The sequence below is a fragment of the Zootoca vivipara genome, chromosome 7 (genome assembly GCF_963506605.1).
Source record: "Zootoca vivipara chromosome 7, rZooViv1.1, whole genome shotgun sequence".
Taxonomy (NCBI): domain Eukaryota; kingdom Metazoa; phylum Chordata; class Lepidosauria; order Squamata; family Lacertidae; genus Zootoca; species Zootoca vivipara.
The window spans coordinates 68,768,602-68,796,440 of NC_083282.1; the positions used below are offsets into that span (position 1 = coordinate 68,768,602).

At 42.3% G+C, this 27,839-nt stretch overlaps 1 protein-coding gene across 1 annotated transcript in view; it reads left to right on the forward strand.

Moving 5' to 3' along the window:
- Positions 1-14,754: 14,754 nt before the first annotated feature.
- The window catches only part of ITCH (itchy E3 ubiquitin protein ligase), a 51,015-nt gene continuing 37,930 nt past the window's right edge, over positions 14,755-27,839 (forward strand). Inside the window, exon 1 of the mRNA XM_060277251.1 lies at positions 14,755-14,894. The gene's annotated coding sequence lies outside the window, so the exon portion shown is untranslated. The remainder of the gene's footprint in view (positions 14,895-27,839) is intronic.

Consider the following 27,839-nt stretch of genomic DNA (forward strand, 5'->3'; position numbering starts at 1 on the left):
CTGTATGTAATGAGCTGAGATTAGAAGCATTTGCTGTAAGGGAGAGGTCTTACCTGTAATCCCAGCTCGTTACAATACCTGTACAAAAGACACCTGTCGACAGAAGCAATCAATGCAGCAGATTCCAAAGTAGCCACCATGACTAAAGAGCTGTCCAAGGATGTCAGGGACAAGATTGTAGACCTGCACAAGGCTGGACTGAGCTACAAGACGATTGACAAGCAGCTTGGTGAGAAGGTGACAACAGATGGTGCAATAATTCGCAAATGGAAGAAACACAACATAACTGTCAACCTCCCTCGGTCTGGGGCTTTATGCAAGATCTCATCTCGTGGAGTTGCAATGATCAGGAGAATGGCGACGAAGCAGCCCAGAACTACACGGGAGGAAATTGTCAATGATCTCAGGGCAGCTGGGACCATAGTCACCATGAAAACAGTTGGTAAAACACTATGCCGTGAATGACAGATTTTGCAGAGCCCGCAAGGTCCCCTTGCTCAAATCAGCACATGTACAGGCCCATCGGCAGTTTGCCAATGCACATCTGAATGACCCAGAGGAGAACTGGGTGAAAGTATTGTGGGCAGATGAGACCAAAATCAAGCTCTTTGGCATCAACTCAACTCACCGTGTTTGGAGGAGGAATGCTGCCTATAACCCCAAGAACACTATCCCCACTGTCAAACATGGAGGGGTTCATATTATGCTTTGGGGGTGCTTTTCTGCTAAGGGGACAGGACACCTTCACTACATCGAAGGGACAATGGACAGGACCATGTATCGTCAAATCTTGGGTGAGCACCTTCCCTCAGCCCAGGGCATTGAAAGTGGGTCGAGGATGGGTACACACGGCCAAGGCAACAAAGGAGTGGCTCAGGAAGAAGCACATTAAGGTCCTGGAGTGTCCTAGCCAGTCTCCAGACCTTAATCCCATCGAAAATCTGTGGAGGGAGCTGAAGGTTCGAGTAGTTACACACCAGCCTCGAAATTTTACTGACTTGGAGAGGATCTGCAAAGAGGAGTGGGACAAAATACCTCCTGAGAAGTGTGCAAACCTGGTGGCCACCTACAAGAAACGTCTGACCTCTGTAATTGCCAACAAGGGTTTTGCCACCAAGTACTAAGTCATCTTTTGCAAAGGGATCAAATACTTATTTCACTCATTATAATGCACATCAATCTCTGATTTTTGTCTTCTGGGTTTCTGGGGTTTTTCCTGTTGTTATTCTGTGTCTCACAGCTATAATAAACCTACCATTAAAATTATGGACTGGTCATTTCTTCATCAGGGGACAAACGGGCAAATTTAGCAGGGGATCAAATACTTTCCCCCCTCACTGTAGATCTTTATTCCATCCTCTCTGCTCCTGATTTAGGTTTTCACACACCACTTCTTCCCTGGTGGGGAGGAGGAGTGCCATTTTGTGGTTTGCCTCAGGAACCAAAATGTCTTGAACTGGTCCTGGCAAAGCCTGTGATCTGCTGCTGAACTGCAGCCCATCCTGCCCATTTTTTGCTGTGATCCTTGAATGATCAAGGTGTGCAGCTTTGAGAAGAGAGACCGTCACGTCAGTGATAGCGTTGAAGTGCTGTTTGTTTGATTTAGTGAACCCAGCCCAGAGACTTGCCTTTGAGAATCAAAGGAATCCAGTTAAAAATAAAATTTTGCTAACACAGTGAAAGATGCTCTTTTTTTTACCTTTTGAAGTTTTCATGGCCTATGCCCATATGTTTCCCATGAATTATCATGGTCTAAGATTCCCAGATTCAGTCCCCAAAAGAACTATTTTATTTTTAAGGGAAGTGGGAATATGTCACAAGACACAGCTTCCTCTGTCTTGGTAGTAGAGTGATTGACAGAAGCTGTGTTTTATGGTTTCTTTTCTGTGCATCCCGGTGATGTGTATATTTATTTGGAAGTAAATGTGCCCTGGATTACAACAACCTTACTCTTCTCATGTCTAGGGAGAACATAAAGATCTCCAATTACAGCATTATGAAAACAGTGAGATGCTGTGATTGTCAAGTCCAGAACAGTTCCTGGGACGCAGGTGGCACTGGGGGTTAAATCACAGAGCCTAGAGCTTGCCGATCAGAAGGTCGGCGGTTCGAATCCCTGCGACGGGGTGAGCTCCTGTTGCTCGGTCCCAGTTCCTGCCAACCTAGCAGTTCAAAAGCATGTCAAAGTGCAAGTAGATAAATAGGTACCGCTAGAGCGGGAAGGTAAACGGCGTTTCCGTGTGCTCCTCTGGTTCGCCAGAAGCGGCTTTGTCATGCTGGTCACATGACCTGGAAGCTGTACGCCGGCTCCCTCAGCCAGTAATGCGAGATGAGCGCCGCAACTATGTATAAGATCATGGTTTTGAGCAAATTTGTCACTCCACAACTGTTCTTAATATACCAGGCTCAGCTTTGCCCTCCCACATTTTATATACGAATCGCTTATAGTTATGTTCACATGTGCAATAACAATGTGCTTTGTTTGCTCAGCCTTTTTGTCCCGCACTAAGCCACAAATGCAATGACAATCCCTGGTGGGATCAAGGGCGTAGCCAGGATCAAAACTAGGGGGGGGCAAGCCATGATCATTCAGGGGCGGGGCCACAAAGTGGGAACGTGGGCGGGGCTACAGGGCCAGCTGGCCTGACGACATCGTGGTGGCGGCAGCGGCGGCAGCGGCCACCTTGTGCTTCTGGGGCTGGCAACGGCGGCGGCTACCCTGCTTGGCTGGAGAGGACGGGAGGGTCGGGCAGGCAAGAGGGGGTGACAGGGTGGGCGAGGGCAAGGCAAGGCACGGCCGCAGTCACGACGGCTCCGAGGCGTTGCTGCATATCAGCATAATATTTCAACCATGTTGTGGGTTCAAGCCCCACCTTAGGAAAAAATTCCTGCATTGCAGGGGGTTGGACTAGATGACCCTTGTGGTCCCTTCCGACTACAATTCTATGATTCTATTGATATATTGCCATAGCATATGCATCATTCTGCTTTCTTGAATTGTCCTACTCCTAGGCATAGCAGCCAACGCCTAGAGGCCTAGGTGCCTCCCCCCCCCCCAAATACTGGTAAATACCGTATGTGAAAGAGTCATCCCCCCCATGTTGATCGGCTTTCTATGTGGGGCTTATCTGCCCCCCCATATTTTATTAAGAATGGAAGAGGGAGGGAAGGAAGGAAGAAATAGAGAGAGGGATAACTCATATTTGTGGGTGCCTCTGGGTGACGCTGTGATGCTGGAACTCTGCAGCAAGAGGACGGGAGGGTCGGGCAGGCGAGAGGGGGTGGCAGGGCGGGTGAGGGCGAGGGAAGGCACGGCCGCAGTCACGACAGCTCCGAGGCGTTGCTGCATATCAGCATAATATTTCAACCATGTTGTGGGTTCAAGCCCCACCTTGGGGAAAAAATCCTGCATTGCAGGGGGTTGGACTAGATGACCCTTGTGGTCCCTTCCGACTACAATTCTATGATTCCATTGATATATTACCATAGCATAAGCATCATTCTGCTTTCTTGAATTGTCCTAGGCATAGCAGCCAACTCCTAGAGGCCTAGGTGCCTCCCCCCCAAAAGAAATTACTGGTAAATACTGTATTTTAAAGAGTCCTCCCCCCCATGTTGATGGGCTTTCTATGTGGGGCTTATCTGCCCCCCCCCAGTATTTTATTGAGGATGGAAGAGGGAGGAAAGGAAGGAAGAAATAGAGAGAGGGATAACTCACATTTGTGGGTGCCTCTGGGTGACGCTGTGATGCTAGAACTCTGCAGCAAGAGGAAGATACCGGTACACCTGTACAGGAGCCTTGTAAGCAGCTTTCTCTCTGCTTGATTTACAGCAGGCACGTCCAACAGGTAGATTGTGATCTACCAGTAGATCACTGGATGTCTGTGGTAGATCACTGCTAGATCACTGGCACCCCTAAAAAAAGCTCACCCAAATTTTTCCTCCTCCCTAAAAAAAGCTGAACTATGACCTGAAGCCCTAAACAAAAATGGGCCTCCCTCTCTCCTAAAAGAAGCTCAACAAGTTTGACCCAAACCCCCCAAAACAGGGCTTCCCTTCCTTAAAAAAACTCAACAGCTTTGACCTGAACCCCCCAAAAGGGGGTAGATCACTCCCAGTTTTTAACTCTGTGAATAGATCAGAGTCTCTTGGGAGGTGGCCACCCCTGATTTACAGTATACAGATGCAGGAGGAGGGGCAGACTGGAACACCAATGCTTTTTATAAACATCACTGTGTCTATCAAAGCTACAGCCCCCCCTTCTTATTCACTTCCTTTTAGCCTTGCAGGGCCACCTTAGTCAAATTGAATCCTCTGCACCCTCATTAAATCGCCAATAGAACTGTTAATGCGATCCCTGAATGCCCATTAACAACTCCCACTGAATAACAATAGGGTGAATAGGGTGGACCTTGCCTGAAGGGATATTCTGCTCCATTGTCTTAACTGCTTAAGTACTGGTAGCCACTTTGCTTTATTTATTTGATGTGTTTTTGTTACAGCTGTGTTCCCGCCCCCAGCAAGTGGAGAGCTGCTCTTGCTAAAGCAAAGCCCTTTCCACTTCAGTTTTTGGAGGGGCAAAGTATTGGTTATGGTCTGTAAAATACAATAATTTTTTGCTTCTAGGGGGGGGCAGCTGCCCCCTCCTGCCCCCCCCTGTCTACACCCATGGGTGGGATCATGCTGAGTCCTGCAATACTGTATAGATATTTACTACAATGGTAGGCTCTATATGTCTGCTATACCGCATTGTACCTTAGACATCAGAGGCTCATTTACCATAATCGTCTATGTCTCCTACTTGCTGGTAATGTGCAGGTTGCCAGCTCAGATCATGAGTCCATTTACTGCCCCCTGGAACAACCAATCCCATGTAGGCATATCAAGCCAAGGCAGTTAAGTAATGCACCATGTGTTTATATTGGCTGGATTTATATTTATTTAGTTTTGTTTTGCTATCACATTTTATCTTTTTACGTGAGCCGTGCTTTTCTGGAGATAACCACGAGAGGATTAGAAACGTGAGGATAACTGAGCTTCCCCCCACCCCAATCAAATTATTAGAAAGGCTTTTTAATCTGTCTTCTAGTTGGGTGATTACTGTGGTTCCCTTAGTTTCTATTTTTAGGCCGATTTCTCACTTTGGTGCAAACCTTTTTCTGGACTATACCACTTCGGATGGCAAGGGAGGGTGGTTCCCTTGAAGATTCTGTAAAAACACCCCAATCATTCCATCTCCATAAAAATAGCATGCCACTGAGAAGGTGTGGCTAGGACAGAAACTTTATTTCTGACATATAGGGCCTCTGTCTGCACTATACACTGAAAGCAGTATTAAACCATTTTAACAGTCAATAATCTTGGGAAGCATAGTTTGTTATGGAAGCTGGGAATTGTTTGGATACATTATCTGTGCCCCCTGCTTCAATTCTAAGAGGACCTTGGAAAATGGATTGATTGCTAAACCACTTTGGGAACTATAGCTCTCTTTCGGGAACGGGATCCTCCTAACAACTCTCAACACCCTTAACAAACTGCATTTCCAGGATTCTTTGGGGGAAACCATGACTCATTGATCACTGGACTGTGACTGTAAACTAATCTCTGTTTGTTGTGCATGTGCCTCTTCTGAACAAAGCTCAGTCTTGCAACCAAGAATCACGGGGCCATAAGAGATCCCTCAGATGGCATCTAGAGCAGGGTCCCCAAACTACGGCCCCCGGGCCGGATGTGGCCCAATCGGCCTCCCAATCCGGCCCGCGACGCCCCCCGCCGCCCGCTGCCGCCGCGCGCCGATCTTAAAAATCGGCAAAAAATTGCCGAAAATCCTTTGTGCGCATGCGTATGGGCCTCTCCCGACCCAGAAGAGGTCATTTCCGATGCACTTCCGGGTCGGGGGAGGCCCATACGCATGCGCACAAGCGATTTTCGGCGATTTTTTCCCGACCGTGTGCGTGTGCGCATGGGCGCGCACTCCCCTGCCCTCCGGCCCGCCGCGCGGTAAGTCTGGGGACCCCTGATCTAGAGTATTCCCTTCCATGCCAGTTTACAACAATATCCACACTTATCTGCTCAATTTAATGGTTGCTTCTTACAAACATAATTTCCTAAGCAGAGGGACAAGTGCAAGCCTTGTGTTATTCTGCTCATAGATAATCTATACATTAATACCGTAGCAGGTGGATAGGGCCTGATTGACACCAGGGCCACAGCTAATGGGGAGGGTGCATTTTCCATTTTCTTCTCTCCTGTGATCCCAATGAAATCCCCCCTCCCACATTTGCTGTTATTAGCTTTAGAGGGAAAGTTCCCATGGAGGTTTGGCAGGGAGGGAATTGGCATTAGGATTACAGTAGGTGAGGGAAAGAATTAAAACTTCCCACCCTGCATGTTGCAGCCTTCAGAGCTACCTTTCCCAGCACCCATAACAAACTACAGTTTCCTTGCAGGAAGTCATGTGCTTTAAGTATGCACTGAGCCTACTTTAAATGTATAGCATGGATCTGCCCATGTTCATAAAGGTGTTTTCAGCGTATATTGTTTGCTCCTGAGTATGAGTGTGTTATGTGTTGGCATATAAATGGAACTCCCCAGCAGAGGGCAGATATGATATGTTCTATAACCTTGGGAAAGAAAAGTTGCCTTTCAGTTGGATAATAACTTTATTTTGATTAATTTCAGGAGAAAAATAATGTGCTAGAACCACATCTAATGCACTGTGGTAATGGTCCCCCCCCAAACTTATAATCAAAAGAAAGTTTCTGTTACAAGTACAGTTTTGATAGTGAGTAATTCTTAATATGTTAAGCAGATTTCACTTTTAGAGTTTGTAGTTTGTAAATATGTGGGATCAGTAAACTGGCCTATCACAGAATAAAAAGGCAAAATATTGCCGGTTCAGTTAGACTAATGTACCATTTATAAATCAGCAGCAGCAGCCACTGAACTAGCAACATTCTGCTTTTTTATTCTGTGTATAATTTGTATAATTGGGTTAAACTTTGGGAAATTGATAAAAATAATTGGCAAAAAACCCACAACCCATATTGAATAATAGCCTTATGGCCAAAGTCTCGCAAGAACTGGAGTTGCTGAAACGATGTGTATAAACATAGTTGCTATTTATTCTAGAAGCATGGATAATTAAGCAAATGGTGCGAGACACAGCTCTGTACCTTCTGTTATCTATTCACATGAGTGTGTGGTGATGTGGGCTTTCAAAAAGATGAGACAGAGAGAGGAAAAAACTATTCCTATTCTACCACCCCCACTCCTGCACTTCTAAATTTGAATCCTCTTTCCCACCCTGTAATAATGCTCAAAGGGGACTTATTCTTCTTAGCACTGCTGAAGGTACAGGGTTGAGATGAAAAAAAATGGGTGTCTTATTTCAGTAGTAAGACAGTCCCTGCTCTCAGGTTCACAATAAAAACACAACACTGGAGGAAAGAAAGCTCTGCATTGGAATTTCAAGTGGTTACTAAATAAAAAGTATTAAGCAGGAGGACTTCTGGTTCACCACGCTGGAAAGAGGGCGCAGAAGCTGCGAGCTCCGCGGCTTCTGGCTACTGCGGGGGGGGGGGGAATCCGCGGGGGCACGCGGATCCCCGTTAGACCCTGGGTAGAGCGTCCCAGGGGCTGTTTTTGCCTGGCGCTGCTCCTTAACGCGACTCCTCTGCTGCCCAGGGAGCTCGGCAGAGTCCCTGAGAGTCTGCGGAGTGGAAGTCGCGGGAGCCATTTTGGGCACTGTCAACACCTCCAGCAAGCGAAGCCCTGAGCCTTCAACCAGCCAGCGGTGGATTTCCTCCGAAAAATTGCACGGTTTGGAAAAGAACTCCATGTGAGTAAAAATTTTGATTGGGAACGTTAAGTAAAAGATTGGACACGGTGGGAGATTTTAAAGTTCGGAAGTCGGTCTCCCACATTGCTTTTTTAAGACGCAGTAACCTGATCCCTAACAAGGGAATTGAGAGGAAGCAACCAATTTGTCAGAAATCAGACTCTTAAAACCCTCCAGGAGACTGGATCTTGGTTCCTGGAAAGATCAGTGAATGGATTTAATATTTCTGCTGACAGCATGATGGGACTATGTTAAATATTTGGATTAATGGAATAGCCAGAACTGGACTTAAAATGGTTTCCACTATGGAATTTGACTCCTGCCACATCCGGTCTTCCTATCTTCTGTTTTCCCACGGGATTTGAGAGGCAAGGACAAAGGCAGCCACAACATCAATGCAGGACTTTTATTGTCAAAGGATTTATTCGGAACTTTTGAATATTAAAGATGTGCTGGACAAGAACAATATGCAGTGGCGATGAATAAATAAAAAACTTGAGGAGTTAAGTGACAACGTGGAAAACGACAAGGAAAGAGACGAGACCAGCGCCGAGGAATTTAAGGAAGAATTGAAAATGGTAGAAAATAATGACAATTTAGAAGATCTTCAAAGCTGCAAAGAAGAGGAGAAAGAAGGATGGCAAAATGCCCCACAACTGGGAGATGTGGGGCAAGCTCAGGACTTGAAAGAAGAATTCCTCAACGGTGAACCAGGGGGGGTCCATGCACACCCAGTGAGAGAGGGAGTGCAGGGAAGTCTCTGGGAAAATGGAATGCCAGGATGGTGTTGGGGATCAGCAAGAAAAGTGGGGAAGCAACAGGCAGGTTTTAAAAAATATGGCTGGAAGTTTACGGAAAGGGTAGGAGTGGGTTAAAAGTTATAACTAGGTTTTTAGGTTGGGTGTAATGGGAAAGTCCGACACTGGTCTGAACTATGGAATTTGCTGAGACATCTGGGTAATCTGGGTCCAGGGGAAGGGGGGGAAGAATGAAGTATTAAAAATGGAATTTCGTTTCTGATAAAAAGTTAAGTTGGGGAAATGTAATTAATTGATATATGTATTTAAAAAAATTGAGTTTTGTTTTTTAGATAAAATTGAAAGGTGATAATTAGAGAGGAAATTTTAATTAAATTAAAAATAATTGGTATTATATGAAAACTGCTTTATAAGGAATTTCAATAGGGAACCAATGAGGGGGGAACCGGGGGAGTCCAAATGTGATAATGTGATAATGATGATATAAGATTATTAGGTCTTTTTTTATTCTTCTTTTTTGTGTGGTTTTTTTTCTGTTTTGTATTTCTTTTTTGTGCTTTCTTTTTTTCTTTTTTTCTTTTTGCTCTTTTGTATTCGATGTATTTTTTTCTGTTTATGTGAAAAATGAATAAAGATGAATTAAAAAAAAAGTATTAAGCAGGAGGACATGCTGGCTAGACAGAAGTCAGAATACTGTTAAGACCGGATGGTACATTGACCATGGCATAGATCGTCTCTGGTCTAAGGAAGCCCAAAACATCCTAGGCTGGGGGGGATGATCATGATGAAATTGACAATGTGGTCCACAGACATCCATAAAATCAGAGGTCTGCACATTTCTGGCTTCCCATAATTTGTGGTCACCATTCTTCCTTTTTGGAAGTCCTCTGCACATGCCACAGAACATGGAGGATGACAGGGAAGCATGTTCAAGCATCTGCCATTGACCAGGGGACCAAGGACCACTGGGAGGCTGCACACCTTTCCAATAAGTACATCATGGCAAAGGGGAGAGCAATCTGTCCCCATGCATCAACCAGAGAAGGAACAATTGCAGGGACCTTGCTTGCCTACCTGTCAGAAAGGATACTCTCTGCCAACTTCCAGTTGACCTAGGGCTGGAAAGCTTAAAGGAAAGTACATTTTGGTCTCTGCCATCAGCCAGGAAGCTAAGCCAGTGTGGTAAGACTGTCAGACCTGGGAGACCAGGTTTCCAATGAAGCTCAGTGCATGGCCATGGGTCCATCACCATCTTTGAGCCGATCTCACAAGGTTGTTGTTTTTTAGTCGTGTCCGACTCTTTGTGACCCCATGGACCAGAGCACGCCAGGCACTCCTGTGCTCAACTGCCTCCCGCAATTTGGTCAGACTCATGTTGATAGCTTTGAAAACACTGTCCAACCAACAAGGTAGTTGTGAGAATAAAATGGAGAGGGAAGAATAATGTATGCTGTTTTGAGCTCCTTGGAGGAAAGATGGAATATAAATGTAGACAATTAATAAAAATGGGCTTCTGAGTGCTGTGTGTGTGTGTATTATTACAATCTATTGCAAGCTGCCTTGATGATCATTTCATCAAAAGGAAGAATAAGAATCTTTTGAAATAATTAATTAGATGGATGGGTTTATCCTAGGAAAAACCAGGTCTCCATCTCACTTTGGAAATGTGAATACATGTGTGTGTGTTACTTCTATTGCTTCAGGATGGAGTGATTCCATAGCTGCCAAGTTTTCCCTTTTCTCGCGAGGAAGCCTATTCAGCATAAGGGAAAATCCCTGTAAAAAAGGGATAACTTGGCAGCTATGAGTGATTCTGAATCTCAGCACCATGCCATAGGGGACCCACCTTCTCTCTTCTCCCAACTAGGAATTGGAAATGAGCAGTTTCTCATTTCTGAGATCTCCAAAGCTCAGAAGGGCAATGTGAGAAATCCCTCTTCTCCTTTCCTTGAGAGAGGAAGGAGGTTCTCTCATGTGGACTTGGATTAGGCCCTTTGCCAAATGAATTGGTAGCAGTGGTGTGCAGTCAGTAGACTAGGGGGACCAGGCTAGTCCTTTAAATGTTCCTGGTAAATTAGAGTATTAAAGCCTGGTGCTTCCTTCCCAAAGCCCAGGAAGCTTCTGCCCGACTTAGGGAGGGAGGCGCAATGGTCACATGTGCAATGTCAGACCATCATGATATCATGCGTGTAGTGTTCCCCACCCCACATTGTCCTCATAAGGTGATGTCTGGCCCTAACTGTTCCCCTACGAAAAAGTTCACCGCACGCCACTAATTGGTTGAGGCCTTTAAAAGCAACATAGATTCTAGATGGTGTCATTTCCCCTCCTAGATACCTCAGATTTTTTTTGTTCATCTTCCAAATTGTGCATTGGAGAGCTGATCATTGCTGACTTATTTATAATAACCAGATCAATCTAATTACCCATGTTTTCAATCACCTTACTTGTTCTTCAGGAAATGATAATCACCTCTGTCCTGAATACACAGCTTTACTATGTATCGGAAGGCCTATTATTTTCTCTTTTGACTCATCTGATAGTGAGCAGGAGTAGCTAAAATGGAATTTAAAATGTGAGAGTTAATAAGCATCTGCCCACTCTTTTGGGTGGCAGCATGTTCTCAAACTTGGCTATAAGTCAAACATGTTTGGACTAAGACAAAGAAGAGGGAGCGTAAGCAAAAACTGTACACACTATTAATCAACAGTTATTCAACATTTTAATATAGAAAGTGCTTTGCAGTCATTACCTCTTTTAATTTTATAGCAACTCTAGATCATTTATTGAATTATGATAAGTTCTACAAAACAAACTTACCCAAAACCACCTGCATAAATAATTGACTGAGTGAAAATATGAATCTGACATTCCAGTATTTTAGCCATTTGCTTCTGTTCCTGGTTCTTCAGGAAGCGCTTAGGAAGCGTAATATTAAATCTGCCAGACTGAAATCTTGCTATTCAAGCCTAATCATCAAGAAATTGCACAAGAACATCTGGCAACTTTGGGAACATGTGGAAGTGCAAATTTAGTCTCAGCTACAGAGGTTACTCCTTCAGATCAAGGATGAAGTATAATTATGTTTCATATTATGTGGGAAGGTTGCACACTTCACCCATCTCACTATTGGTAAAGAAGATAATTGCAGCAGTCTTCATGCCTTGTTGGTACAGCACCACTCAAAAGTACCAATCTGACAGAGGTGCGATACTTAATGTTTTAATTTTATTTGTCTATATATTATGATGTAGTGTTACTGTGGTTTTTATACTCAAGTTATGTTAAAAATGTTAGCAAAGTAGCATCATAATAGCAAAGTAAAAAAGAGAGTATTTGTGCATATGAGGAGTGCTTGTCTCACTGTCTGGTGTAAGTACAACCAGTGTTTTTTTCCTAGAAAACTAGGTGCCGGTACTCACCATGAAGTTGTTATAGTAAGTGTCATACTTCTTAACAACAACAAAAGGGGGGCCGGTACTGCGTACCCTTGAGTACCCCTGGGGAGAAAAGCACTGAGTAAACTACACATTGCCAAAAAAAAGAGGGAAAGCATCATAAGAAAAAGAGGACAATTATTTGCTTAAGTTTGCATATGCTAATTTATATGCATAAATGGAAACTCAGAATTACTGTTATTTAAATAGAAACTCAATACATCTTACTATAGTGAAACAGTCTGTGCTGAGCTGACCTGTGTTGCCTACTCAATCTGCTATCCAGGTGCTAACTGCTGATGGATAATTTCAAGGTCTCTGCTCTTCCTTATGATGTCTGCTGAAAAAAAGGAAAGAAAAACAGGAAGGTACAACAGGAACACCATAGTAACAAAAGCAAAACTCTGTCATGCAAAAATAACATGTCTTCAGAGAAAAAGTCCAAAGTCTGCTCTGATATGCTTGCACAAATCTTTTTATTAGAGAATGTTTCATTTTAAATCAATGTACAGGCAGTGAAGCAGCATATAAAATTCCCTAGAAATTTGGGTGTATGCAGAAGAGGTTTTAGTATGCAACAATAGCAAGCAGCATATACCGTAATAAGGCATTTAAGTCCTGTTACTAAATCATGAAAAATCTCAAACCAGCAATGTGACTGCTTTTCATCATCACTATTCATTTATTAATCACCTTCTAAACCACCATTTCAAGGTGATTTACACATAATATTATTAAAAATAGTTGAAAACATAAATACACAGCAACTACATTTAAAACAAAACTAAAACCCCAACGAAGTAGATACTTCTGCTAAAGAACCATTTATCCAGCTGGCAAAGCCTGTTGGGACAAAAATGTCTTAATTTATATCCGGAAAGTGAAGATAATGAGTGCCTGTCATATATTGACAGGAATGCTGTTCCACAGAACAGGACAGCCACACTAAAGGCCCTGCTCAGTGTTACCAAGACTTCAGAGATGTTTGGAACTTGCAGGAGAAACTGTCACACAGACCATAGGGATATAGATGTTGCTGTTATCTTTAAGATGAATAGAATATTAAGAGCAAGTCTGTCACTTAGGATTGTCAGAGAATGTTAAGGTCAGTTGATGGATGTTGTACATGTATGTGGTGCCTGCTTACTAATAAAATATCTGTTCTAATCACTACATTGAATTTGTCTTCATACAAAAGACAACACACAGACAGTGTTAAAGTTACTACTGAGGCAGTACATATAAGAGATCTGGAGAATGGCAGGTGCAGGGCTTGATCAAAGGAGAAGTATTGTTGCTACTTTGTGATGTGGTGTTTGTTAGCACTACAATACTGACATTCATCAGTGTGTCAGAACTGTTTTTCTGTGCACACCAGTACTTCTCAGGGTGGAGACTTCCTGGAAAGGTAGTGCTATCTTGTTGAGCCAACTTTACTGGTGTAGCTGCACAACATAAGCCAGATATATCAAACCCTCTCTCCCATGTCCTTAAGATTTCCAGTTACTTCAGTCAGTCAATGTTTTTATCCTTTGCACTGTTTTTTCCTGTTGTGTTATAACTAGATTGCGCTTTTGAAGATGTTCAGGGCTCCTCTACTTTTCACTCTTTCTATCAATGATGTAAACTTAAAGCCTAAAACAGGCTATTTTCCTCTTTGGTCCCATTAAATATCCATTCCATTGTATGGGGAGCAACACAATCATGCTTTCGTCCATACTAATTGAGATGAAATAGCTACTGAAAGACTATGGGCCATTTACATTTAATGTAAATTTTATACATTTGCAATATACATTATACATTTGCATTACTTCTTCACAGATACAGTACCATAGTTATGTTTGGACATCATCATCCAAATAGTTAGAGATGGACAAGTAACTAAACAAGGAGAAAAGTCAAACTATATTTTTATATTACCGGTAGTTCACACAGATCACCTGAAACTGCCACTCGGCTTCTTCTTCTGTGCTAAGGCAAGCTGGGTTTCATTATATCAGAAAAGGGCAGGTTTTTCTGAGCGCCCGGGTGGTCTCACAAATCACTCCTGACTCGAAGATTTCAGAGCTGACCTTAACAAACCAACTGGAAATTCTCTAAAATAAATTCCTTACAGTGTTACCTTCCACCTCAGCAACAAATAACTGGACGAAGGTCAGCCTAATGCTTGCACAGTTTCCTATACTTCTAATTGTGTGTTTCTATAATAGTTAAAGACAATAACATTGAGGACAGGGTCCTCTATAAATCAGAACATGATGCACGGACCGTGGTTCACAAAAACTCGTGCCATAATAAATGTGTTAAGTCCCCAGGACTCTTGCTGTTTTGTTTTTTTTTGCAAATGAGTCAGGGGCACATGTCAACCACAGCGGTTTCCCCCACAGCTCGAAACAAAAATTGGGTGAACTCAACTACAGAGTTGACAGCCTTCAGGCACCACCTTAAGAACAGGACGAAACCTGTAGAAGCCCTTTCCCCTGGATCCAACCCACCCCTTCTTTTCGAGTAAACAGAAACAAAAGCGAGAGCCAATGAGAAAGTCAGGCATTGGCGAGTGGAACTGAACCAGCCCTTTCTCTCTCTGAGGAGCCAGTCGGAGCGCGCCGGGCTTCTCTCACGGCATGCTGGGAACTGTAGTCCCGCCTGTTTTTTTCTGCGTCTGCGTACGCCTCCGCCCTCCTCCTCCTCGCTCCCGGCTCCCGCCTTCTGCCTCGCACCCGTTCGCTTCTCCTTCTCCTTCCGCCTTTGTTGTGCGCGTGCGTCTTTCGCGCACCCGACTTTGGACAGAAGCCGCCTCAGGTTGGACTTGGACTGGCTGCCATCTTAGGCGAGGAGCCGTCGCCTTTCTGGCTGGTGAGGAGGAGCGTGCTGCGTGCTCTTCGGGCTGAGGAGCTGGGCCCGCGGGGGCGGGGTGGGGGGGGGGAAGAAGGCTTTTCTTTCTGGGCCTGCGGCGAGCCCGAGGCGGGGGGGGGTCCCCTCCCTTGACTAGGTAGGCAAGGCGGGGAGCTCAAGGTAGGCCTGTCTTGCTAAGGGTGGGCGGCGAGAAGGGGAAGGCTGGCAGCAAGTGCAGCAGCCTCGCTTAGGGGGAGGGAGGGGATGCGGTGGGTAGGGTCCTGCCCTATATCCTTCGAACGGGAAGGGGATTGCGTTCTTCCCTCTCCCTCTCCCTCTCCCCCACCTCCAGCCCAGCCTGTGAGCTCAGTGCTTCCCCGCTTTACCTGTGGACTGAGAGGCATTCACAGCTTCAGACTGAGGGGTTTGGGGATGATGCGCGTGTGGGAGGGAGACTCCCCCCCCCCAATTAAGGCCAGGACTCTTCTCCCTTCCTCTCCTGCTGCTATGCCGTCGGTAGGCGTTTTCTTTCCCCCTTCACTGAAGTTGTTCGGAGGGATTGTGTACTCAAGATGGCTTAATTTTCTTCTCGGTCCTCTTTCGCAACCTTGTGTTGTCAGGATGACAACGAGGCCCGGTGGGTGGGGTGGGATGGATGGAGGTGCCCCGAGGTGGGTTGCCCTTTGGTGTGGGACGCAAAGGGGCAACCCTATGTGTGACCCGAAGGTTCCCAGCCTCAGGGAAACACACCAATTCTGTTTGTGTAAGTACATGCTGTAGTTATGTATATCCTTTGAGGCTCTCCACACATCTTGACCCTTTTCACCCATTCCAGTTTTGTTAGCATTTATCGGAATATTGTTTCCTGGATTGCTCTTATTCTCGTTGGCTTCTGTATGTCTCTGTCATCTAGCGGCCATATCCGGATAGCACCAGTTGTTAAATACAGGGAATCCGCTCTCTTCTCTGCCACCTGCTACTTTTTAAGGAAGCCAAGCAGATCCTGCTGTTTAGGTTATTGGGTTTGGGTGGGTGGGTGGATGGAATGATGTTTTGGAACCCTTAGCTGTGAAAGTCTTGTACATTTCAAAAGGTGTACTGCAGCCCTGATCAACTGAGACTCTTGGCTTGTGTCCCTGTGTGGTTACAAACACAGCATCCCCTTGGCGCTTTAATGATGTTTGCCTTTGCAAATATACATGTTGCATCTATACCTGCGGCATAAAGGGTGGATTGGCTTTTGCTAGATGGCTTTGGGCTACCTTATGGGGTTATTGTGAGGCTAAAGTGCTACTCTTAAGTTTAGAACAGGCAAGACATAAATACAATGAAATGCAGTACATAATTGATAAGGAAAGTCATTAATCTAAAGTTGAGGATTGTTAGCAACTGTTGTGTCTGTTGTTCCAGTTAAAAAGGCTGAGCTGCTTTTAAATTCAGAGCAGTTTGTGAGTATTAAATACTGAACGGCAGAGCCTTCATCTTACGGGATTTGGAATGGGTGGAGATGGTGCTAAACATTTTATAAATTATTTCAAATGTTAATGGGAAGGTTTTGAAAGCTTTATACTACCAGTAATAACAGTCTCATTGCAGCAAATGTGTGGGAAGAGTTCCTTGGATGCATATTACACTGTAAGAAACAGCAGCAGGAGGGGAATTGCTATATGGAAATAAAGCCTTTCTAATGGTTACTCTGATGTTAGCCCCACTGATTCCAGTGTTTCATGTAACTGTTCATAAGTTTTCAGCCATTCAGCAAGATTCTGTGCAGAATTCGTTTCACCTTCCGTAAGTCTCTTGAAATCAGGTGACTTGTTAGGCTCTCCAGTGATTAATTGAACGGGAAGGTTGCAGTCCTGTACAGTGGTACCTCTGGATGCGAATGGGATCCATTCCGGAGCCCCCTTCGCATCCAGAGCAGTACGCAACCCGCATCTGTGCACGTGCAGGTTGCCATTTGGCGCTTCTGCGCATGCACATGACAGTCATTCGACGCTTCTGCGCATGTGCGAACTGCTGAACCCAGAAGTAACACGTTCCGTTACGTCCGGGTTTGGCGCATTTGTAACACGTGTTGTACGCAACCCGCAGCATTTGTATCCAGAGGTATGACTGTACATACATACTTGGGAATTGGCCCTATTGACCACAACAGATTTATTTACAACCTGTTTTGTTCTTTTCCTATTACCCTTTACTCAGTAATTTTGTAGTTGTGCTTGAAAGATTGCCTCACTCTCTAGGGACCTTGAGCTACAAGTTGGACAAGAAATGTTAAAAGATGACTACAACAGAATATTGAGACACATTTGCTTGTAAACACTTGAAATAAAGTTACAAATGTTTGAGAAACAGTACTAAAAGAGGGGAATATGTCTTAAAACAGAAATTGCTGTAGTCAGTAGGACTTACTGTATCACTGGTATAAGTCTCTAAACCAACTGCACTTGCATCCTGATCCTGTACATGCTTACTAAGAAATTGGTCCCATTAAGGGTGACTTGTTTCTTTCTTTTGTATGCTTACAAGACATGTTTGGGGCCTTACTTTCAGATGCGCTTGCACTGTAAGTTGTCCTGAGTTAGGTGGCTTTTACTCCTCAGTAAATTGCAAACTTTATATTGCAGCACTGCAAAATATTTTAAATACATATGAAGTCTGACAAAAGCTTGTGAATTATTATTGAATAATATACTGTACATTTAAAAATGAATTTAAATTGTGGACAATTCGTTTAAAAAGAAAGTTCTACTCATAAAGCCTAGCTTAGTATTTCATTCTGCAGTATTAAGTTTAGCACTTTTTGTTATTACAAAGCATATGAATGATAAATTGATATTAATGTAAAAATAGCACCATAAAGCCTGAATTTGGAAGCTGAAAACAGACATGGTTTTGTAGGTCTCACCAAAAATTATTTGTGTTCCGATTCATTTGGCAGCTAACAGGCAAATATTTATAATGGATGAATGCCAATAACGCACAATGATGCTGTTGCCAAAACAAAGTTGTTTTGTAAAAGAGGCCATTGAAATTGTGAACTAAATAATCTTGTATGTATTGCATATTGGGTGTACACAAATGTCTTGTTCACACATTGCATTAGACCACAGTTTAAAGTGTTTAAAGTGTTTTGATTACGGTGCACACTGCTCAAAAGTTCCTGTGCCTGACAGACAGGCCGTGATGGCAATGGTAATAACAATGGTATTGAGGCATACTGCCTCTGAAACTGGAGGTTCTGTTAGCTGTCATGGCTAATAGCTTTTGATAGACATAATTATCCATTGATTTTGGAGACTTATCCTCCATGATGATCTAATTCTTCTGTAATGAATGGTTTTTAAGCCATTGGAACCAATGACCATTGCTTTACTTCGTGGTTTTCACTTTGTGGAAATAGGCTACATAGAATAGATAAGGTGATGGTCTTTGTTGGATCAGTATCTATTGGTATAGGAGCAAAACATTCTTTGGAATTCTGCATAGGGCAGATCTAAGGAATGCTGTTTGGGAAAACTATGTTGATACGTAACAAGGTGTCCTCAAATACATTTGTTAGGATGCTTGAAAACTTTTTGTTTTTTAAAAAATATGGTACATTCAGAAACAGATAAGAGAAGGTGACTTATTTTTAAAAGGCATAAAATCTCCCCCACTTCATAGATAGTAGATTACTTTGTTCAGTGGTATTTGGCACTGATTCTGAAACTGCCAGGCGATGCTACGTATAATGATAGACTTTGTCACTAGGAACTTGTCCAATGCAACCAGATAATTCCCAAGCTTGTTGTCCTTATGCTCATTATGGACATACAGATGGTGAAATTGGTTTGTAATTATGAGAGATTTGCTGTACAGTACCTGTTTGTGCTTACATCAAATATGAAAAGCATTTATATAAAGGAACAGGAGCAGTTGTTTGAATGTTTCCACTGATCTTTATTGCAATGTCAATGTTTCTTTAAATATAAATGTTAATAAATAAACTCTTCCAGGCTACAGGCTCATTGTGAGCACAGGTTTAAACTTGAATACCTTTTGCATTTAGGTATTGTGGTTTAGGGTCTGTTGGTTGCTATATCAGAAAAAGTATATGCAAACTCAAAGGCCAGATGAAACAGGTTTATGAAACTATTTCCAGAAAAGTATTTCTGTCTAACCTGTTAATTCTGTCCTATAGTACATTGTTTTCAAAACTTGTCTGACTTCTCTTGTCTTCTGAGGCGCAGTTTAAGAAAATAACATTAGAATTGTAACTTTATCCTCGAAAACTTTGTTTTTAGGATGTGTAAATAGCATCTGCCTCAAAGGACTCTATCCTCTAGCAATCTGTGTGAACCACTATATTCTAGATGTACATATTGATTAAAAGAGGCTAGCGCCAGAGCAACAACAACTAATGCAGAGATGCAGCATGGACATTCCCTGAGGGCATATACTGTAATTCCCACTGCATTGGGAGTCACTGGATAATCCAGTTGCAGATTACAGAGAAGTGGCAGAATTACTTGACCCCAGTGGAAGCTGTTTTGAAGGAGGCAAGGCCAAAGCATGCAAAGAGGCACAGGTTGGTTGCCTTTATGGTTGGGCACTTCAGATTCTTGGTCTTCAGCTGCTTAATTTATATCCCATGATAAAGTAGCAGATTCATACATTTTCAGCTGTATGGCAAGGTCCCCCCCCCCCCGATGTTTGAATAGGGATGACAGCATCACAGTTGGAAGCAAAACTTGAGAACATCAGAGAAAAGTACTCTTGCAAGAGAAAATATTAACAGGATAGATTTCTGATGAATTCAGTTATTAGGAATTCTGGGTGTTTGGACAAGGCTGAGAAAAATATTATAAACTTTAAGCTCATACACCTATTTTTATTATGAGTAGCATCCACCAAGCCATATGTGGAATAGATCTGTTGAAATTGATGGATTTCAATTAGTCACAACTTAAGTCCATTTAATTCCATGGCTCTATGAGTATGGCTTGAATGGAGGTTTGTAGGGAAAAAAATAGATGAAATAAGTGGGCCAACCCCTTCCCCAACTGTCCCGTGAATACTGACCATACTTTGGACATGTAATTCTGACTACTGTGGGGAAATAATGGAAAGATGATGGGAGGAGGAATAGAATGGAGTTCATTTTATTATTTTATTTTATTACATTCATACCACTTTTATCTTCAGTGCGTGTGTCCATGTTGAATCCTGTTGAAATCCCAGGTACAGCACAGGGTTCCACCTGTAAATATTAGTTCATAGAATGGAGTCTTGGTAAAGAATTTGGTCTGCAGTTGTTCACAAATTGCATATTTCTTGTGGGATATGCATGCAAGTAAAACTAATTAGAATAAGTTATTCTGTCCTCTTCACTTTGAATTATAATAACCTCAAGTTACTCCGGAGTACAGTAAAAACTTGTTTTCCTATATTTTGGCTGCAATTGAATTTTTAAACCAAGGTTACATAATGCTTATTACGATCATGAGCAAAAATGCAGTTATACCTGTGCAGTTGGATTTTCCAGTAGTGTTCAGTGTACAAAATAAATGTTATCTTTGTAAAAATATATCAATTTTTAGAAAACAAGATAGCAGCAACCAACCTATGTAATATATTACAGTATTTGTTACAAAGAGCTCAGAGCAGCATATATGTTTCCAAGACTATTTGTCATGGAGGCAATGCTTGGAACTAATCTAATTGACATAGAAAAGAGCACTATTGATGGCTACTAACCATGATGACTATGCTCTGTTTCCACAGTTGGAAGTAGTAATGGTTCTGAATGCCAGTTACTGGAAGCCATAGGCTCCTCTGCCCTAATACTGCTTATGGGTTTCCCACAGGCATCTGGTAGGCCACTGTGATGCTGTACTAGATGGGCCATTGGCCTGATCCAACAGGCTCTTCCTATGTTCTGATAGCAATGACAGTGGTGGTGTAACCAATGTGGTGCCCAGCAGATGTTTTTGTCTAAACTTTTATTATCATTGGCCATACTGTGTAGGACGTACAGCAGCCGGGAGTCCAACAATGTCTAAAGGGGACTGACTATGTTAGCTATATGCTAGCTCTATGTTATAGCTTCACTGCGTTTTTAAAAAATTGTTTCTATTCTATTCACTGAACTTCTTGAAACTTAGCACTGAAGGGGTTGTTTCTGTATTCATAGGTTTGAGGTCTTTTTCTCAACTGTTCATGTTATAACATTTTTGCTGTGAAGAAGAGGCATGTGATCTCTGTTGAGTCAAATTCAGTTTTGAGAACTGCAAAAGTAAACCAAGCATCTGTGATAATATCTTGTAGGCAGAGAAACTGCCCAATAATCTTACAAAAACCTCTGGAAGAGCATGACATTGTGAATGGACTAATGGAATTTATTTACCCAAAAAATTAAACATATACAACCTTATTCTACATATTTAAAACACTAATCTTTATTTCATGATGGAATAACCTTTGGGTGGTAATATATTTTCCTCAAAAAGCATTTTATTTAAAAAAATCCGATTTAAATAAAAAAATCAATTTAAATAAAAAAATCATTGATTTTTATCCACCCTGCCTATGTGACACCTCCTCCTCACATTTTGCCTAATGGGGAAGGATCATAGGTTGGTGTACATCTGCTTTGCACGTTGAAGATCCCAGGTTCAATCTCTGGTATCTCCAGGTAGGATAAGAAATACCTTCTGTCTGAACCCCTAGGAACACTGTCTGTCAGAGTAGACAACACTGTATTAGATAAACCAATGGCTTCTTGACCCAATATAAGGCAGTTTTATATACTAGCCTTGCCTGGTAGCATCCCAGTAGACATAAATGTCCTTCCCAGTCCTCCAACCATGTAAAAAATCAAAACCCAAAATAGATGGCCTTGTGTCAGCCTGGCAGAGCAGGGCTCCCTCATATTCCTGGGAACCTAGTGAGCAGAGAGTTGGGTCTGCCGACCCTGAGACCATTCCTTATGATCCCATCCTAAGGCCCACTGAAGCCCTGTCCTACTATGCTCTAGAAGAGGAATTCTCTTACCACTCCCTAGCAACAAGGACACATGGCAAAACGTGGCAATGCCAAAGCCTTGACTCACAGGCAGTTTTGATTTCACTGCGGGGCCCACAGGACCTGGATGTTGGGTCCTTGGGTTAGGGCTAAGGCAGCAGTTTCTTCTGCCCAATTTCTACCCCCCCCCCCCCGTACTCAGTGTTATCTGGCCTGTGACAGGATCCTCAGTGGACTAGGTTTTGGGATGGGGAGATTTTTTTGCTTGCTTTTTTCTACTTCTGCAAACATTGCGTTTCTCTCAAGTATGCTAATACTTCCTGTTCCAGTTATGGAACTGGATGTCAGTGGCGAAGTTTAGGAATATAGGGTAGCAATTGTTAATATTTATTCTTTCGTTAATATTGATTAAATTTCCATATTGCCCTTCATCTGAGGAATAGACGGTGGTTTACATTACAATATAAAAATACTGTACAAAAAATACATACAATAGTAACAAACAAAAACAATGCCCACCAGCTAAAAAGGCTATAGATTGTTTCATTAAGCAAAGTCCTGGGAGGAAAGGAATGTTTTTGCCTAAAGATATGTAACGAAGGTGCCAGGCAAACCTCCCTGAGGATAGCATTCCTCATTCATGGAGCCACTGCAGAAAAGGCCTGTTCTCATGTTGCCGCCTTCCAAAGCTCTGACAGGGGAGGCACATGAAGAAGGGCCTCTGATGATTATTGCAGGATCCAGGTTGTTTCATATTGGGAGAGGCAGTCCTTGAGCTATTGCAGTACTGAGCCATTTAAGGCTTTATAGATCGAAACCAGCACTTTGAATTGGACCAGGAAACTAACTATTTAATAATAAAATTCTAATTATTCTGGTGGAATGATCCTAATTTTTAGAGTAGTTCTGATTCCTGCCAGTAACAAACATGTATGCTAGAGGCACTGTCAGGAAGGAGAAGAAGAAGGGGAGTTTGGATTTGATATCCCGCTTTATCACTACCCGAAGGAGTCTCAAAGCGGCTAACATTATCCTTTCCCTTCCTCTTCCACAACAAACACTCTGTGAGGTGAGTGGGGCTGAGAGACTTCAAAGAAGTGTGACTATCCCAAGGCCACCCAGCAGCTGCATGTGGAGGAGCGGAGACGCGAACCCGGTTCACCAGATTACGAGTCTACCCCTCTTAACCACTACACCACACTGGCTTCCCCCTGCCCTTATCTAGCAATCACAGCCTCAAATATCACTTAGGAAGCAAAGGGTATTTCAGAAATTTGCCTTCTTATGGCTCTTCACACATCAGTTGTACAAAGTTTGCTTTGCCCTTGGTCCCTTTGTGGTGATTGTTTATCTCTTACTAGAATTTTACTGAACATTCAGTTACATCACGGCACCTCATGCAATTGTAGACAATTGAAATTTCTATGATACCAAACCCTTGGTCAGTAGTAAGGGCTTGTAAATTAAATTAGTAAAAGATAAAGATAAATAAATTAGTAGGTATCTTCTAGCTAATCAGTTGTTGTGCTTTGAGAACAAGACACAGCAAGCCATAGGCTCTCATTCCCTCCTCCTCCTCAAGTTGGATTGTTCAGACCATAGTTAATCCACAGTTTGTCTGGGATCAGACATTACAACATGTAAAGGTCATGCTTTAATGTGACACCTATTGTTATTACCATCATAGGTACCTTGAAACTGCATCCATTCAAGGTATTTCCTACTTCAAGTATATGTGCTAAATATATTTTATACTGAGTAAAATTGACACACGCCTGCAGTTCATTCCCCACCTTCTGACATTCAATATAAAATGAAACAGGATATTAAGAGTAGAAGACACTTTAGTGCCAAGTAGTCTTTACTTCTACCTTTAAAGAAGGCACTTGCTGCATCTTCTGTTTTATATAGTGCATTTAAAAATAGACAAGTGTGACAGCGTTTAATCTGTTTGCTACTCACCTATTTCTTTGGCTAGAAAACGTTTGTTCAATTTAAACTTAATCTCCCAGTTTAAGCTTGTTAATTAGTTTTCCATGACGATTGCTTGTAGGGGAGATAAACTCATAAGCCTGCTTATTTACAGTATTTTGCCCATTTGCAACATTTTTTAAAATAAATACCTTTCAACTAAAAATAATCAGTTCCTTCAATCTTTGACATCTTTTTTTTATTCCTTACAATTCCTCATGTCAAGTGAGGATGCTGAAATTTGGTGAACAGATGTGGCTAAAGCTTTCAGAATGGCCATATTATAGATGAAGTTAATAAATTCAACAATCAACTCAAAATGAGTTATTTGCAACACTATTTACTAACCTTAATCCCCCTTCAGTATGGCAGCCAGTTTGGGTACCCCAGTCCATTTTATTTCCACCTTTCCCTAGTCTCCATCCCCCAAACAGTAAACCAGCACTGTATGGCCACTCTGCCTTCATTGGCCTATTTTGGGTCCCCACCTCCAATGCTAGTGATACCTCCCTTGTCTGTGTGGTTAGTGCTGTTTTGGCTACTTAAATACTGGCACTTAGAGATTGAGCTTTCCATTACTTGTATCGGTTGATGGTGATGTTTCAGGGCTCACTACTGTTGTGATTCCTAAACCTATCAATTGCAGTTGCGAAAGCTCTTAAAGATTCAAAATCTGCAGACTTGCATAATAGTAAGCATCAGAAACTTCTCCTTACCTAATGTTTTAGGGTTATTGGATGTTTATATGAAGCACTTCCTTTTTTAACTGTTTCAGATGACTAATCTCCTACCATGATGATCATGTGGTATAAGTCATGGGCAAAGGAGGTCCCGATTAGTCAAATTACTGGGGCCCATGCACTTCAGAGGAACATTTTTTTTTAACCAAGTGAAATGTGATGCCCTTGAACTGGTTCAGACAATTTTGCCACCAATGGGTTATGTTAAATGGAAAATCTAAATACTGTAGAGATCAATGCACAGCATAAAACTCAGCATCTGAATTCACCATTAGGTTAATAGTAACAAATAGTAACTTTCTGTGTCTGTTGTATTCCTTTCTGTTAAACATTCACACAGGTGGTGCTGTCAGACAATACAGTATACGGTAGCTAGAACATTAACCTATGGTTCATTTTGACAAGTTGAAAGTAACTTCTAATTGTCTCTGTCTTTTCAGAGATAATCAAACAGGTTGCGTGTCTCTACTAAATAGGAATTACTTCATGTGACTAAAATAAACCCAGAGGCTTTCCTCTTAACCATAGGGACAAATAAAGCTAGGTTGTGAAAATGCTTTTTTAACCCTCACAGAGTTTTCTTAAAGTAGGCAAATTAGAGCTGTGCATCCCAAGATAGGCTGGTTATATTCCTGGCCTCCAGAAGTTTGATTCTTCTCCAGACATGGAGTTCCGTGCTCCCTAAAACAAACCCCCACTTTTCTCATATGTGCATACAGCAAGCTAACTATTTGCAATAGTAATTATAGTAGGAAGAAATTAATATTAATCATGCTTAGCATTTATATAGTGCTTAAAGCAATTACCCTATGTTTTGTTGTTGTAATTCACATAGCAATCCTATAATGTTGCACAGTATTATTTTTATCTCATCATTTATTTTTGTTTTGTATCTCACCTTTTATACAAGGAACTCAAGGTGGCCTACATACAGTGAGGGGGAGAAAGTATTTGATCCCCTGCTAAATTTGCCTGTTTGCTCTCTGACAAAGAAATGACCAGTCCATAATTGTAATGGTAGGATTATTGTGGCTGTGAGAGACAGAATAACAGCAGAAAAAATCCCAGAAACCCAGAAGACAAAAGTCAGAGATTGATGTGCATTATAATGAGTGAAATAATAATACAGTAATAGTAGTAGTAGTAGTAGTAATAATAATAATAATAATAATATTTATACCCCACTCTTCCCGGCTCAGAAACTGGGCTCAGGGCAGCTAACAACAAATATAAAACATTGATTAAAAACGACTTTAAACCAACTTAAAAACAGCATAAAATACAACATCAATATAGCATCGCCAGGACTAACTGGCCAAGTTACTACTGCTATGGCCAGAGGAGACAAGGGAAGAGTTTTTAATGTGGGGTCCCAGAAGGGTTTCTTCATAAAAAGGGAAGGAAAAAAGGAATAGGGAATCAGGCTAAATTGAAGTCCAGGTGGAATAACTCTGTTTTACAGGCCCTGCGGAAGGAGATTAAGTCCCGCAGGGCTCTAGTCTCATGGGAAAAGGCCCTGGCCCTTTTGGAGGATAATCTGGCTTCTTTAAGGCCTGGGACCCTTAAGATGTTATTCTTCGTGGACCTTAAGGTCCACGAATTTGATTGCTTTGCAAAAGATGACTTAGTACTTGGTGGCAAAACCCTTGGTGGCAATTACAGAGGTCAGACGTTTCTTGTAGGTGGCCACCAGTTTTGCACACATCTCAGGAGGTATTTTGTCCCACTCCTCTTTGCAGATCCTCTCCAAGTCAGTAAGATTTTGAGGCAGATGTGTAACTACTCGAACCTTCAGCTCCCTCCACAGATTTTCGATGGGATTAAGGTCTGGAGACTGGCTAGGCCACTCCAGGACCTTAATGTGCATCTTCTTGAGCCACTCCTTTGTTGCCTTGGCCGTGTGTTTTGGGTCATTGTCATGCTGGAATACCCATCCTCCACCCATTTTCAATGCCCTGTTTCTTCCATTTGTGTTTCTTCCATTTGCGAATTATTGCACCAACTGTTGTCATCTTCTCACCAAGCTACTTGGCAATAGTCTTGTAGCCCAGTCCAGCCTTGTGGAGGTCTACAGTCTTGTCCCTGACATCCTTGGATAGCTCTTTGGTCTTGGTCGTGGTGGCTACTTTGGAATCTGCTGGATTGATTGCTTCTGTCGACAGGTGTCTTTTGTACAGGTAGTGTAATGAGCTGGGATTACAGGTAAAACTCTCCCTTACATCAGGTGCTTTTAATCTCAGCTTGTTACATACAGTGAAGATACCAGGTAACCTGACACCGGGCTGGTTGATGGGGGATCAAATACTTATTCCACTCATTATAATGCACATCAATCTCTGACTTTTGTCTTCTGAGTTTCTGGGGTTTTCCCTGTGGTTATTCTGTCTCTCACAGCTACAATAAACCTACTATTAAAATTATGGACTGATCATTTCTTTGTCAGAGAGCAAACAGGCAAGTGGGCAAACAGGCAAATTTAGCAGGATATCAAATACCCGTATATTCCGGTGTATAAAACGACTGGGCATATAAAACGACCCCCAACTTTTCCAGTTAAAATATAGAGTTTGGGATATACTCACTGTATAAGAAATATGACCCAGCGTATAAGATGACCCCCGACTTTTGAGAAGATTTTCCCATTTTAAAAAGTAGTCTTATATGCAGGAATATACAGTACTTTTTTCCTTCACTGTACTTCTCCCCATCTCCATATTATCCTCCTGTAAGTTATGTTTGACTGAAAGATGGTGACTGGCCCAAGGTCATCCATGTTGCACATGGGGAACTAAAGGTGAGAATGCCTCCACCTAGTATGTTCCTAGTAGAGGTAAGACCAGGAACTTGCTGAATATGTAAGTTGAATCTGATAGTCATATTCAGCAGTGCCACATGGAGTCCTGGTTCCTCTTAATCATGTATATCAGGGGTTCCCAACAAAATTTTCTCGAGGACCCCTCATCGAGCCGCTATTGTGACAAGGACCCCCATTAATTCCTAATCCTAAAATTAAAAAGTGAGAGCTAAATTAAGAGTCTTTTTATACTTTATATTTTTACGTTTTTTACAGTTACAACAGAGTACTCCATCAGTATACAGTTAGTTTTAATTTTCAGTTCTTAATGAGATGAACCACTTTTTACCCAACGGTCCATTTTTAACTACCGTGTTTCTCATATTATAAGACATGTCTTATATTTATTTTTTCCTCAAAAACACACACTATGGCTTATTTTCAAGGGATGTC